Below are 16,715 nucleotides of genomic sequence, written 5' to 3'. Positions count from 1 at the left end.
ATTAGATCAGGCCTTGAGCCTATGCTGGGGTAGATGTACCTGCCCTGTGTCCTGCATCTATACTAAAGGAGGTAAACCAGCCTTGTGCCTGCTATTATTAGATCAGGCCTTGAGCCTATGCTGGGGTAGATGTACCTGCTCTGTGTCATGCATCTATACTAAAGGTGGTAAGCCAGCCTCGTGCCTGCTATTATTAGATCAGGCCTTGAGCCTATGCTGGGGCAGATGTACCTGCCCTGTGTCCTGCATCTATAATAAAGGTAGTAAACCAGCCTCGTGTCTGCTGTTATTAGATCAGGCCTTGAGCATATGCTGGGGTAGATGTACCTGCCCTGTGTCCTGCATCTATACTAAAAGGCAGTAAGCCAGCCTCGTGCCTGCTATTATTAGATCAGGCCTTGAGCCTATGCTGGGGTAGATGTACCTGCTCTGCGTACTACATCTATACTAAAGGCAGTAAGCCAGCCTTGTGCCTGCTATTATTAGATCAGGCCTTGAGCCTATGCTGGGGTAGATGTACCTGCTCTGTGTCCTGCATCTATAATAAAGGTAGTAAGCCAGCCTCGTGCCTGCTATTATTAGATCAGGCCTTGAGCCTATGCAGGGTAGATGTACATGCTCTGTGTCCAACATCTATACTAAAGGTAGTAAGCCATCCTCGTGCCTGCTACTATTAGATCAGGCATTGAGCCTATGCTGGGGTACATGTACCTACTCTGTGTCCTGCATCTATGCTAAAGGTAGTAAGCCAGCCTCGTGCCTGCTATTACTAGATCAGGCCCTGAGCCGATGCTGGGCTAGATGTATCTGCTCTGTGTTCTACATCTGTACTAAAAGGTAGAAAACCAGCCTCGTGCCTGCTATTATTAGATCAGGCCTTGAGCCTATGCTGGGGTAGATGTACCTGCTCTGTGTCCTGCATCTATAATAAAGGTAGTAAGCCAGCCTCGTGCCTGCTTTTATTAGATCAGGCTTTGAGCCTATGCTGGGGTAGATGTACCTGCTCTGTGTCCTGCATCTATAATAAAGGTAGTAAACCAGCCTTGTGCTTGCTATTATTAGATCAGGCCTTGAGCCTATGATGGGGTAGATGTACCTGCTCTGTGTCATGCATCTATACTAAAGGTGGTAAGCCAGCCTCGTGCCTGCTATTATTAGATCACGCCTTGAGCCTATGCTGGGGCAGATGCACCTGCCCTGTGTCCTGCATCTATAATAAAGGTAGTAAGCCATCCTCGTGCCTGCTACTATTAGATCAGGCATTGAGCCTTTGCTGGGGTAGATGTACCTGCCCTGTGTCCTGCATCTATAAAAAAGGTAGTAAACCAGTCTCGTGCCTGCTATTTTTAGATCAGGCCTTGAGCCTATGCTGGGGTAGATGTACCTGCCCTGTGTCCTACATCTTGACTAAAGGCAGTAAACCAGCCTCGTGCCTGCTATTATTAGATCAGGCTATAAGCCTATGCTGGGGTAGATGTACCTGCTCTGTGTCATGCATCTATAATAAGGTAGTAAACCAGCCTTGTGCCTGCTATTAGATCAGGCATTGAGCCTATGCTGGGGTAGATGTACCTGCTCTGTGTCATGCATCTATACTAAAGGTAGTAAGCCAGCCTCGTGCCTGCTATTATTAGATCAGGCCTTGAGCCTATGCTAGGGTAGATGTACCTGCTCTGTGTCATGCATCTATACTAAAGGTAGTAAACCAGCCTTGTGCCTGCTATTATTAGATCAGGCCTTGAGCCTATGCTGGGGTAGATGTACCTGCTCGGTGTCCTGCATCTATACTAAAGGTAGTAAACCAGCCTTGTGCCTGCTATTATTAGATCAGGTCTTGAGCCTATGCTGGGCTAGATGTACCTGCTCGGTGTCCTGTATCTATACTAAATGTAGTAAACCAGCCTCGTGCCTGCTATTATTAGATCAGGCCTTGAGCTTATGCTGGGGTAGACGTACCTGCTCTGTGTCCTGCATCTATAATAAGGTAGTAAGCCAGCCTCGTGCCTGCTATTATTAGATCAGGCCTTGAGCCTATGCTGGGCTAGATGTACCTGCTCTGTGTCCTACATCTGTACTAAAAGGTAGAAAACCAGCCTCGTGCCTGCTATTATTAGATCAGGCCTTGAGCCTATGCTGGGGCAGATGTACCTGCTCTGAGTCCTGCATCTATACTACAGGTAGTAAACCAGCCTCGTGCCTGCTATTATTAGATCAGGCCTTGAGCCTATCATGGGGTAGATGTACCTGCTCTGAGTCCTGCATCTATAATAAAGGTAGTAAACCAGCCTTGTGCCTGCTATTATTAGATCAGTCCTTGAGCCTATGCTGGGCTAGATGTACCTGCTCTGTGTCCTACATCTGTACTAAAAGGTAGAAAACCAGCCACGTGCCTGCTATTATTAGATCAGGCCTTGAGCCTATGCTGGGGTAGATGTACCTGCTCTGAGTCATGCATCTATACTGCAGGTAGTAAACTAGCCTCATGCCTGCTATTATTAGATCAGGCCTTGAGCCTATGCTCTGGTAGATGTACCTGCTCTGTGTCCTGCATCTATACTAAAGGTAGTAAGCCAGCCTCGTGCCTGCTATTATTAGATCAGGCCTTGAGCCTATGCTGGGGTAGATGTACCTGCCCTGTGTCCTGCATCTATACTAAAGGAGGTAAACCAGCCTTGTGCCTGCTATGATTAGATCAGGCCTTGAGCCTATGATGGGGTAGATGTACCTGCCCTGTGTCCTGCATCTATACTAAAGGAGGTAAACCAGCCTTGTGCCTGCTATTATTAGATCAGGCCTTGAGCCTATGCTGGGGTAGATGTACCTGCTCTGTGTCATGCATCTATACTAAAGGTGGTAAGCCAGCCTCGTGCCTGCTATTATTAGATCAGGCCTTGAGCCTATGCTGGGGCAGATGTACCTGCCCTGTGTCCTGCATCTATAATAAAGGTAGTAAACCAGCCTCGTGTCTGCTATTATTAGATCAGGCCTTGAGCCTATGCAGGGTAGATGTACATGCTCTGTGTCCAACATCTATACTAAAGGTAGTAAGCCATCCTCGTGCCTGCTACTATTAGATCAGGCATTGAGCCTATGCTGGGGTACATGTACCTACTCTGTGTCCTGCATCTATGCTAAAGGTAGTAAGCCAGCCTCGTGCCTGCTATTACTAGATCAGGCCCTGAGCCGATGCTGGGCTAGATGTATCTGCTCTGTGTTCTACATCTGTACTAAAAGGTAGAAAACCAGCCTCGTGCCTGCTATTATTAGATCAGGCCTTGAGCCTATGCTGGGGTAGATGTACCTGCTCTGTGTCCTGCATCTATAATAAAGGTAGTAAGCCAGCCTCGTGCCTGCTTTTATTAGATCAGGCTTTGAGCCTATGCTGGGGTAGATGTACCTGCTCTGTGTCCTGCATCTATAATAAAGGTAGTAAACCAGCCTTGTGCTTGCTATTATTAGATCAGGCCTTGAGCCTATGATGGGGTAGATGTACCTGCCCTGTGTCCTGCATCTATACTAAAGGAGGTAAACCAGCCTTGTGCCTGCTATTATTAGATCAGGCCTTGAGCCTATGATGGGGTAGATGTACCTGCCCTGTGTCCTGCATCCATACTAAAGGAGGTAAACCAGGCTTGTGCCTGCTATTATTAGATCAGGCCTTGAGCCTATGCTGGGGTAGATGTACCTGCTCTGTGTCATGCATCTATACTAAAGGTGGTAAGCCAGCCTCGTGCCTGCTATTATTAGATCACGCCTTGAGCCTATGCTGGGGCAGATGTACCTGCCCTGTGTCCTGCATCTATAATAAAGGTAGTAAACCAGCCTCGTGTCTGCTATTATTAGATCAGGCCTTGAGCATATGCTGGGGTAGATGTACCTGCCCTGTGTACTGCATCTATAATAAAGGTAGTAAACCAGCCTCGTGTCTGCTATTATTAGATCAGGCCTTGAGCATATGCTGGGGTAGATGTACCTGCCCTGTGTACTGCATCTATACTAAAGGTAGTAAGCCAGTCTTGTGCCTGCTATTATTAGATCAGGCCTTGAGCCTATGCTGGGGTAGATGTACCTGCCCTGTGTCCTGCATCTATACTAAAGGTAGTAAACCAGCCTTGTGCCTGCTATTATTATATCAGGCCTTGAGCCTATGCTGGGGTAGATGTACCTGCCCTGTGTCCTGCATCTATACTAAAGGTAGTAAGCCATCCTCGTGCCTGCTATTATTAGATCAGGCCTTGAGCCTATGCTGGGGTAGATGTACCTGCTCTGTGTCCTACATCTATACTAAAGGTAGTAAGCCATCCTTGTGCCTGCTACAATTAGATCAGGCATTGAGCCTTTGCTGGGGTAGATGTACCTGCCCTGTGTCCTGCATCTATAAAAAAGGTAGTAAACCAGCCTCGTGCCTGCTATTTTTAGATCAGGCCTTGAGCCTATGCTGGGGTAGATGTACCTGCCCTGTGTCCTACATCTTGACTAAAGGCAGTAAACCAGCCTCGTGCCTGCTATTATTAGATCAGGCCTTGAGCCTATGCTGGGGTAGATGTACCTTCTCTGAGACCTGCATCTATAATAAGGTAGTAAGCCAGCCTCGTGCCTGCTATTATTAGATCAGTCCCTGAGCCTATGCTGGGGTAGATTAACCTGCTCTGTGTCCTGCATCTATAATAAAAGGAAGTAAACCAGCCTCGTGCCTGCTATTATTAGATCAGACCTTGAGCCTATGCTGGGGTAGATGTACCTGCTCTGTGTCATGCATCTATACTAAAGGTAGTAAGCCAGCCTCATGCCTGCTATTATTAGATCAGGCCTTGAGCCTATGCTAGGGTAGATTAACCTGCTCTGTGTCCTGCATCTATAATAAAGGTAGTAAACCAGCCTTGCGCCTGCTATTATTAGATCAGGCCTTGAGCCTATGCTGGGCTAGATGTACCTGCTCGGTGTCCTGTATCTATACTAAAGGTAGTAAACCAGCCTCGTGCCTGCTATTATTAGATCAGGCCTTGAGCTTATGCTGGGGTAGATTAACCTGCTCTGTGTCCTGCATCTATAATAAAAGGAAGTAAACCAGCCTCGTGCCTGCTATTATTAGATCAGACCTTGAGCCTATGCTGGGGTAGATGTACCTGCTCTGTGTCATGCATCTATACTAAAGGTAGTAAGCCAGCCTCATGCCTGCTATTATTAGATCAGGCCTTGAGCCTATGCTAGGGTAGATTAACCTGCTCTGTGTCCTGCATCTATAATAAAGGTAGTAAACCAGCCTTGCGCCTGCTATTATTAGATCAGGCCTTGAGCCTATGCTGGGCTAGATGTACCTGCTCGGTGTCCTGTATCTATACTAAAGGTAGTAAACCAGCCTCGTGCCTGCTATTATTAGATCAGGCCTTGAGCTTATGCTGGGGTAGACGTACCTGCTCTGTGTCCTGCATCTATAATAAGGTAGTAAACCAGCCTCGTGCCTGGTATTATTAGATCAGGCCTTGAGCCTATGCTGGGGTAGATGTACCTGCTCTGAGTCCTGCATCTATAATAAGGTAGTAAGCCAGCCTCGTGCCTGCTATTATTAGATCAGGCCTTGAGCCTATGCTGGGGCAGATGTACCTGCTCTGAGTCCTGCATCTATGCTACAGGTAGTAAACCAGCCTCGTGCCTGCTATTATTAGATCAGGCCTTGAGCCTATCATGGGGTAGATGTACCTGCTCTGTGCCCTGCATCTATAATAAAGGTAGTAAACCAGCCTCGTGCCTGCTATTATTAGATCAGGCCTTGAGCCTATGCTGGGCTAGATGTACCTGCTCTGTGTCCTACATCTGTACTAAAAGGTAGAAAACCAGCCACATGCCTGCTATTATTAGATCAGGCCTTGAGCCTATGCTGGGGTAGATGTACCTGCTCCGAGTCATGCATCTATACTGCAGGTAGTAAACTAGCCTCATGCCTGCTATTATTAGATCAGGCCTTGAGCCTATGCTCTGGTAGATGTACCTGCCCTGTGTCCTGCATCTATACTAAAGGTAGTAAGCCAGCCTCGTGCCTGTTATTATTAGATCAGGCCTTGAGCCTATGCTGGGGTAGATGTACCTGCTCTGTGTCCTGCACCTATAATAAAGGTAGTAAGCCAGCCTCGTGCCTGCTATTATTAGATCAGGCCTTGAGCCTATTATGGGGTAGATGTACCTGCCCCGTGTCCTGCATCTATAATAAAGATAGTAAACCAGCCTTGTGCCTGCTATTATCAGATCAGGCCTTGAGTCTATGCTGGAACACAAATGCCATCACTGTGGAATGCCGATGTTGCCCTTGAAAAGACATCTATTCATTATTGTGTCCAGCATGGATGGGGGAGGCGGACTTCAACAGAGCTGGTTTTGATCGCTGCCAATGCTATGAAAGGGGCAAAGGTGGCGGGGAACAGAGATTATTGGATATCTATAGGTTTTTGGTTTGGGTGGAAAGGCACTTTGTCTGCATCAGCTCTAAAATAAAAAGCTTTTCGAGATAATGTGCATTGAAATGCACACTTTTGCCCCATTCAAACTCTCTGTTGAGGGCTGGGGTTGCTTGTTATGCTTCTCTCCTCAGTGCAACATGGGGCCACTTTGAAAACATTCTCCAGGGCCACTTCTGGTTCAGCACTTGGTCCGAGGGGAGGAAAAAGAATAGAGAAATGGAATATGGAAGGGGGGGGGCATCTGCTTCATAAGCAAAGCACAATGTGTGCAGAGAGACAGTAGTTATTTACCTTTTGTAGTCTGTGCTTCTTACTTATTGATGAATACAAGGTCACACAAAGAGAGTTTTCAGGTCTGGAGAAAGCAAACATTATCATATGATTAATTCATCTACAATAAGAATGATCTCAAGTAAATACTACAAGCATTTCCATATATCCAAATGCTGCCTATATCACCCCTTCCTCTCAGTATATCACCCCCATTCCTCCCAGTATAGCACCCCCAGCCCCCTCCGGCCTCCCCCTTTAGAAAGCAGAGGCAAGGCAAGATGCCTCCTATAGACTCTTCTCACCACAGGAGGGTAGACTCCCCCCACTCCCCTCCCCCATAGCACAGACAGGAGAAAGGCTTGAGAAGGGAAAGCAGAGGCAAGGCAAGAGGCCTCCTATAGACCCTTCTCACCACAGGGGTGTAGACTACCCCCCGCCCCCAGAGCACAGACAGGAGAACGGCTTGAGAAGGGAAAGCAGAGGCAAGGCAGGATGCCTCCTATAGACACTTCTCACACCAGGGGCGTAGACTACCCCCCCCATAGCACAGACAGGAGAAAGGCCTGAGAAGGGAAAGCAGAGACAAGGCGATATGCCTCCTATAGACTCTTCTCACCCCAGGGGTGTAGACTACCCCCCATAGCACATACAGAAGAAAGGCTTCAGAAGGGAAAACAGACAAGGCAAGATGCCTCCTATAGACTCTTCTCACCACAGACTCATCACCCCCTCTCCCCAAACCCACCGTATAGCACAGAGAGGAGAAAGCCCTGAGAAGGGAAAACAGAGACAAGGCAAGATGCCTCCTGTAGACTCTTCTCACCCCAGGGGTGTAGACTACTCCTCCCCCCCATCGCACAGACAGCGAAAGGCTTGAGAAGGGAAAGCAGAGGCAAGGCTAGATGCCTCCTATAGACTCTTCTCACCCCAGGGGTGTAGACTACTCCTCCCCCCCATAGCACAGACAGGCGAAAGGCTTGAGAAGGGAAAGCAGAGGCAAGGCAAGATGCCTCCTATGGACTCTTCTCACCCCAGGGGTGAAGACTGGCCTCCCGCCATGTATCTGCATAATCACTGCTTCCTCATTGGTGCAGCGTTTTCACCCTAGATCCTGAGCTGAGGAAGAGGGGAGGACTGGGGGGCCATGAACACACCCACCTCTCAGAGCCTCGCAGAGTGACTTCTTCTTCTTCTTCTTGTTAGGATGACTCCAGAAATCTGAAGCTCGCGATTTCCATCTATTAAGATGATGTTCACCAAAAAGAGCACCAATCAGCCATCAACCTCCACTAGATCTCATCCCACTTCCCAGTCTCCCACACAAACTGAAGCAGGAACCTACACTGTTCATTCACCACCCCTCTTTTCCAACTGAACAGATCAGATAACCCCTGTACAACCACCCCACTGCCACTCATCCGGACTCTGAGTAATTCCCGCTGCACATCAAACCTCACACAGTCCAACATATAATGAGGCACCGTCTCTGGGCACCCTCAAGCCTCACGTGCTGCTGAAGTAACTCTACCCAGCAAACACTTCCATCCCGCCAACCCCGCATGACCCACAGTAAGGCGATTCAAAATAGTTTCCTCTCTTCGTGTCAACTCTACCCCCCCCTCAAACGCCCGAACCCGCACTTCCCTGCATACTGCATAGAACTGCCGTCCCTTTGAACTCATATCCCATTGATCCTACCACATATCCTTAATTTTTCCACGCACCATCCCCTGTATCTCAGCAACATTCAATGGAACTTTCACATCCACATCCCCATCCGCAGCCCGATCCACCATCTCATTACCCAAGACCCCACGACGACTGGGAACCTAAGCCAACTCCACCACGGTACCCCCTGCAACACACTCCTCTAATCGCTGTCTAATGAGCACAACTATGTCCCTCCTATCACAATTCCCCTCCTTGATAGCCAACAACGCACTCGAATCCACAAACACCACCACCCTAGACAACTGTTTCCCTATAATCCGAAGCACCGCCATATTAATAGCCATTAACTCAGCCGATACATCATCCGACAACCTAGCCACCCAAAGCTCCTCATCCGCATGAAACTAGCAAGCCATACCAACCCTGTTCCTCTCCGGATCCCTGGAACCATCCGTATTTACTTGAGCGCCAACTTTCCCCTCCACATACTGCACCGCCAATCTCTTAATCATGCCTCTATCACCACCTTGCCCAGATCCAAACAGACAATTGGATCATACTGCATCCAAATCGGTCCAACAACCCTATCCACATCTTCAACCATACACAACCCCTCCACCCCCAATCGTTTCACCAGCCTGTCTGCATGGAATCCAAAAGTCCCCCTTTCCTCTCCCAACTCCCACTCTTATAAGCATGCATCCAATTAACCTGCAGACACTTCTTCACAGGATGCCACACACTGAGGGATTTACAACGCAGCCAATACCTAGCACTCAGCTTCTCCCGTCTCAAATCCATTGGCAACATCCCTGCCAACACTTGCACGGCCTCTGCGGGGGATGACCGAACAGTCCCAGTCACAATTATCATTGCCCTTGCCTGGACACCATCCAACACATTAAGCTGAGTCCTACTATAACTGCACTACAGCTGAACTCCGAACTTCAGCACACTCCTGACCAACCCCACATACAACATTCCTCATACTTCTCTGCCATCCACCCCACTCCTGACCCGACACCGCCTTGTACAAATTAAGACGCTATTTACACTTTGCCACCGTCTTTTCCACTTGCAACTTCCATGACAGGCACGGATCCAAGAGCACACCAAGATACCGAAATTCCGTCACCCGAACCAACTCATCCCCGCTGTACTTGAGTTCCAAACTGACACCACTACGCTGTCTGTTGAACAACATACACACCGTTTTAGAGGAGGACACCTTAAATCCCCAATCCTGACACCACCTTTCCATTACCTCCAAAGCCTCTTGCAACTTTCCTTTAATCACTCCTCCCACCTTATCCCTAACCCAAATCACTCCATCATCTGCATAGAATCCCACCTGACAACCACATTCCCGAACTCTCTCTATAAGGTCATCCACCGCTACAAGAAACAAAATAGAGCTGATAACACTACCCTGAGGCGTCCCATTTTCCATCAAAAACTCTCGGGACAATGCGTCCCCAACACGCACTCGAAACGCCCTATTCATCAGAAAATCCTTAATCCAGGAAAACATCTTCCCCTCAACACCATTCTTTCGCAACACAAATAGCAACCCATCCCTCCACACCATATCATACGCCTTCTCCATATCAACAAAGATTGCCCCACCATTTCCCGACAGGACAATGCCTCCTCCACATCTGTTGCCAATCCCACAACCACATCCATCACAGATCTAGATTTACAAAACCCATGCTGATACACACTGCTCCGACTCCAGAAAGTGCACCAGACGGCCACACACCATTTTTTTCCATCACCTTGCACAACACAGATGTCAGAGCAATGGGACGATAGGACCCGCACAAACCAGCTGGCTTCCCCAATTTCAGAATTGGAAGGATGACACCCCTCTTCCACCCACTAGGCAATGTACCATGATCCCACACAACATTAAACAGCCGCAACACCTCCAGCAAGCAAACATCCGGCAAATGCTGCAAATAAATATACTGTACCCCATCCTCCCCCGGACTTGAATCCCATCAGCCCTTACCACAGCCCGCAACTCACTCTGCCATTTTCCGTCTGGACACCAGGGAATAATTTTCCGTGCTGTGCACACCCGCAAAATACTTTCCAAATGCCTTTGCTTTACCACCATCATCCACCATGTCACACCCCGCATCTGTAATCACTGAAATCCGAGTGCCGCCTCTCGCCTGCCTGGACATATGCCGAAACCTTGCCCACACCTTTGATAAACATGTATCACTAGAGAGAGTACTACAAAAATTCCTCCAGTACATGCGCTTATGACATCGAATCACCCTCTGCACCAGTGCCCTAGCCTTTTTATATGCAACAATGTCCGCCACCGCTTTAGTATACATGGCCTTCCGCCGCTTCCTTTTCCATCCTGAACTACCGCTGTACATTCTGACAACCACCACGGGACCTCAGGTTTCCGGAAGATCTTACCTCGAGCCGGGGCCAATTCTGCCACAACACTCCGAAAGATATCTTGCAGAGCCAAATCCATTGCATCCACAGTGGTATGCACCCCCACCCCCTGAGCATCACTGAAACCCATCATACCCATCAACCTGCTACACCCCTCTCCAAACATCGCCCAATCCAAATTACGGAAGTTCCCCCCCCTCGGGGCAGGACCTGCCGACTTCACCACCCTGACTCCTACCTCTACCGATATAGACCCGTGATCACTCCCCATCTCCCCATCCATCCTCAGTTTCCAAACACACTTAGAAACCATAGATGCCGATACCCATGTCAAATCCAAACAAGATCTCATTCCGGTATGAATGTCAGTCCTAGTATGCCCTGGCGAGTTCAATAAAACAAGTCCACACTCATCAGCCAGCACCTCCAAATTAGCCCGATTAACATCTGTCACAGCACTATTCCACAACGTATTATGACAGTTAAAATCCCCACAAAGAATATATTTGTCATGCTGCCTCAAGGGCTGCTGTAAAGCCCCCAAGTCAAGAGGTCTACACAGATTATAGAAATTTGAAATCACCAACACATCAGAACCCATAAATAACCTCACTCTAATCAACTCCAATTCCCCTCCAAACTCAAGGACAGAACATTGAATACCAATCTTCACCAAAATGCATACTCCTCCCCCACAACCCGCCACTCTATCTTTCCTAAACAACACATATCCCGGAAAACGAAAATGAATACCCTCTCTTAACCATGTCTCCTGAACACATACGACATCAACATCACCCACTTTCACCAACTCTTTCTTCAACTCCTGCCCATTCGCCAACAAACTCCTCGCATTCCATTGCCACAACCTCAGACCCCTGAACCCTAATGGGGAACATCACCACCACTCATCTTATGTACATCCTTATCTGTGAGATTTCCAATCCTTAAATACATCTTTGCTGCCTTCACCACCGCCTGTAACCTGTCCAATTTCGACTGACAACCAGCTGTCATATTAATAGTTGCAATAATAAAACACAACAAATCTGCCATTCTTATAGTAACACCCCCTCCAATCACTCCCTCAACCCCCAAAGACTGAACCTCCCCTACCTCCACCTGTTTCACCACTGCAGCAGGAATACCCACCACCACCTGCTCCTCCCATACCTTCTGAACTGGTGTTGCATAACTGATGTTTTGACTCACCTTAGTGCTCACAACCTTACAGGCCTCCACCTGAGCAACACACCCTCTAAAAAAAGCAACATGATCCCCACCACAATTGCAACACTTCGGTGTACAATCTGACACACACTCCTTAATATCATGGGGCCCACCACACTTCCCCCACCTCCTCTCCCTCCTACAAGACTGTGCTATGTGACCATACTCCTGACACTTATAGCACCTAAGGGGGGCTGGGACATATGGCTTCACCCGAAAACACTGAAACCCCAAAAACACATGCTCCGGCACCTCACTCCCCCTAAATCGAATAGTCACAGTCGTAGAAATTACACAGCCATCAGGATCTTTCCTCCCCAACCTCCATACCTCCAAAACCCCCATCTTCTGCAAGGAACTCACCATATCCCTATCATGCACACAAAGAGGTAGTCCATAGTCCATAAATCACTCCCGTACATACCACACCACCCTGACACAGTAACAGGATGGGCCTCATTACAACTTGTGCGGAATGGGTTTAATGGCGCTGGTAATGGTGCCAGCACCGTTAAACCCACTCCGCACTATTACGAGGTCCCCTCGCGGGACCCGCTATGGACGTCCCGTTTATCCAGATGACCATAGCGGAACCCGCGAGGGGACCAGGGAGCTAACAACGAGCCCATTCAAAATGGGCCCGTTGTTAGCTCCCTCCCCATTCCCATTGAGCCCTATGAGGTGGTCGAATGGGAATGGGGAAGGCCTGGGCCCGGGTTCCCTGAAGGAGGAAATACCGGGCCCTCCATACTCGGAATGGCCCAGTATTTCCCCATTCAGGGAACCCGGACACGATTTTGGAGGCAGCCATGCCCTTAATAAGGGCATGGCTACCTCCAAAGTCATAATGAAGCCCGATGTCTACTAAGACATCCCATATCCAACACTTGTTCCTGGGCACCTCACCCACACCCTTAACCAACAAATTCCCCCCACTAATTACCTGAAAAGACTGCACAGCACCAATTCCTTTCCGGACTCACTCAGAAACCACAAAAGGGTTAACACCACTAAGATCTAGATCAGGCTTTGCCAACTTTATGACCACCTGCCAACCTGACTTTGCCTCCATGGATTCAACTGCAGCTTCATTCCTTCTCAAATACTGCTGTCCACCACCAGACCCCCACTGCCCTGCACCCTCCGATCCACAGGGGACAGCAGTGGGCAGTTCCCCACCATCATCCCCAAGAGACCCCAACTTCCTCCTCCCAACATCAACAACTTCCAAACCCTACGCCAGAGACTGGTGACCACCACCTGTACCCAACTTCCTTTCCCACTAACCACCCTTTCCATTCTTCTTCCCACCTTCCCATCCAGCATTCATAAGGGAGCCCTTATCAGTTGCACCACCACCAATCCCTGTAGACCCATGGGTCCCGTTACTGCTCAATGTATCACTCTTCCTAGGCGCAGGAAGCAGGACATACGCCATATTGCCCTGCCATATTGTCCCCCCATACCACCGCCCGCAGCCGCTGTCTCCAGAGTATTCCCTGCCCACTCATAACGGCGGGCAGGGTCACCCAGCACGCACACACCAACCACCACGCACATACCAACCACCACCATGCACGTACTTACCACCACCACGCACGTACCGACCACCACCACGACGCACGTACCGACCACCACCACGACGCACGTTCCGACCACCACCACGACGCACGTTCCGACCACCACCACGACGCACATACCAACCACCACGACGCACGTACCAACCACCACGACGCACGTACCAACCACCACGACGCATGTACCAACCACCACGACGCATGCATGTACCAACCACCACGACGCATGCACGTACCAACCACCACGACGCATGCACGTACCAACCACCACGACGCATGTACCAACCACCACAACGCATGCACGTACCAACCACCACGACGCATGCACGTACCAACCACCACGACGCACCGACCACCACGACGCACCGACCACCACGACGCACCGACCACCACGACGCACCAACCACCACGCACGTACCGACCACCACCACCACGCACGTACCGACCACCAGCACCACGCACGTACCGACCACCAGCACCACGCACGTACCAACCACCACCACGCACGCACCAACCACCACCACCACGCACGTACCAACCACCGACCACCACGCACGTACCAACCACCACCACGCACGTACCAACCACCACCACGCACGCACCAACCACCACCACGCACGCACCAACCACCACCACGCACGCACCAACCACCACGCACGTACCAACCACCACCACCACGCACGTACCAACCACCACCACCACGCACGTACCAACCACCACCACCACGCACGTATCAACCACCACCACGCACGTACCAACCACCACCACGCACGTACCAACCACCACCACCACGCACGTACCAACCACCACCACGCACCAACCACCACCACGCACGCACCAACCACCACCACGCACGCACCAACCACCACCACGCACCAACCACCACCACGCACGCACCAACCACCACCACGCACGTACCAACCACCACCACCACGCACGTACCAACCACCACCACCACGCACGTACCAACCACCACCACCACGCACGTACCAACCACCAACTACCGTTTCATTCTCACCCTCCCCAACACCAGGCACACACAGACCCTCTAGCAACAAAGCACGACACTTTTGCCAACATGCACCTCACCCTTCTTCCAGGAAGTGCTCCCTCCTCTGCAGACTCGGGCCTCCTCGGCTCCCAGAGGGACTGGAGGCCCGCCTACTCTCTCCCCTGCCTGAGGACGTGACCTGCAGCGCCCCCTCTCACACGGCAGCGTCTAGTTCCCGTCCGAGGAGCAGAGCCTCCCGGGGTGACTGGGGATGGCCGAGGTATCTTTCTTTCTTCTTTCTTTAAATTAGAGTAGGCGTGGACGGACCCACGCAGGCGCTTCCCCATCCAATTGGATGATGTGCACCTATCCACCATTCAGCATTCAACCCACGTAAAACTCACAATTCCTCCCACCGTCCTGTCTGCCTCACAAAATCCAACATCACACTACTCCTCCTTCTGCCACTCACCCCATCACCTCCCAACAAAGCCTTCCCACTCAACTCAGCCACACCCTGCGCAGTCAATCGAACCCTCATCAATTCTCTCTCTACAGCATGTCTCTCACACCTAAACAGAAAATGTTCCACAGTCTCAGGCACTCCACACACCGCACAATCCCTCGATTCTCGCTTCCCTACTCTAAACAGATATTCATTCAGTCCCACATGCCCTATTCTCAATCGATTCAGCATCACCTCCTCCCCCCTCCTCCATTCTAGACTTCCCGAATTCACCTTTACTGACACTTTCTCACGAATACCAAACATCCACCTACCTTTCACCCCACTCACCCACTTCTCCTGCCACTCATCCATGACCCGCCTCACCATCACTGCCTTCGTCTCATCCACACTCAAAGGTAATCTTACATCAACCGCTTCCCTTCTCATACCCTCACCCGCCGCCAGATCCACTAACTCATTTCCCAGAATGCCGCTATGACTGGGGACCCACGCCAACTCCAGATCCATCCCTCCACGCACACACCGATCAATCTTTCTCCTGATATCCAAAATCACATCCTTCCTATCACCATCCCCTGCCACAATCGCCTGCAACCCACTCAATGAATATGAAAATACCACTACTTTCTCAAACCTCAACTCGCATACCCTTTCAATCGCCATTGCTATCGCCACCAACTCAGCCGTACAAATTGACACATCATCAGTCAGACGCCCCACTTTATACTCCCCCGTGCTTTCTAGATAATACGCCATTCCCACTCTTCCAGATACCGGATCCTTTGAACCATCCGTGAACACCCTGCACCCTTCTTTCTCTGCCACATATGCCTGACCCAAATCTTTGATCTCACCCCGCAATCCCCGCTTCTTTGACACCACACTCGTCAACTTCAAGCACACCTTAGGAGACCTCATCATCCACATCGGACACCTCACTAGATCCATATCTGTCACAACCATCAACTCGCCCACACCCCACTGCACCCTCTTCTCCCACATGTGAAACCCCAAAGTGCCCCCTTTCTTCCTCCACCGATCCCCATAATAGTCAAACCTCCAATTATACCGCAAACATTCACGTACCGGATGAGCCACACTCTTCGCACTACACTTCATCCACCACCTCATATTCAACACATCCCTTCTCAATCCCAATGGCATCTCCCCCACAAGTACCTGAACCGCATTCATTGGAGAGGATCTCATCACACCCGAACACACTCTCAACGCTCTCGCCTGCATCCTATCCAACCGCAACTTCTGACTCTTTGTGAAACCCACTGCCACCTGACATCCGTAATCTAGCACACTCAAAATCAATCCCTTATATAACATTCGTAAACACTTCTGCTGCGCACCCCATTCTTTCCCAGTCACCGCCCGCAACAAATTCAACCTGCGTTTACACTTGTCCATCACTCCATTCACTTGCATGTTCCAATTCAACTTTCTATCCAGAATCACCCCCAAGTACCGGAACTCCTTCACACTCTTCACCCTCACGCCTTTCAAAACTAAGTTCAACTCCTGCTGCACTCTTCTCCTCGAAAACACCATACTCACACTTTTTTCCACAGACACCGAAAAGCCCCATTTCCCACACCACTCCTCCATGCGTACTATCA

The 16,715-nt window shown here is 50.0% G+C and overlaps 1 protein-coding gene across 2 annotated transcripts in view; it reads right to left on the bottom strand.

Moving 5' to 3' along the window:
• Nucleotides 1–14,885, bottom strand: part of LOC138551451 (zinc finger protein 84-like) — a 41,240-nt gene extending 26,355 nt beyond the window's left edge. The window contains exons 1-2 of one of the 2 annotated variants that reach the window (XM_069642487.1): nucleotides 14,717–14,885; nucleotides 6,747–6,810 (exon numbers count right to left, since the gene is read on the bottom strand). The gene's annotated coding sequence lies outside the window, so the exon portion shown is untranslated. Of the gene's footprint in view, nucleotides 1–6,746; nucleotides 6,811–7,758; nucleotides 7,879–14,716 lie in introns of those variants that run through there. The other variant, XM_069642488.1, reaches the window with a different exon arrangement.
• Nucleotides 14,886–16,715: the final 1,830 nt, after the last annotated feature.

Source organism: Ambystoma mexicanum, chromosome 1q (genome assembly GCF_040938575.1).
Source record: "Ambystoma mexicanum isolate Mex_15411 chromosome 1q, UKY_AmexF1_1, whole genome shotgun sequence".
NCBI classification, from domain to species: domain Eukaryota; kingdom Metazoa; phylum Chordata; class Amphibia; order Caudata; family Ambystomatidae; genus Ambystoma; species Ambystoma mexicanum.
Note: the sequence above shows the minus strand (reverse complement) of the source record. Positions and strands in the feature narration are given on the sequence as shown.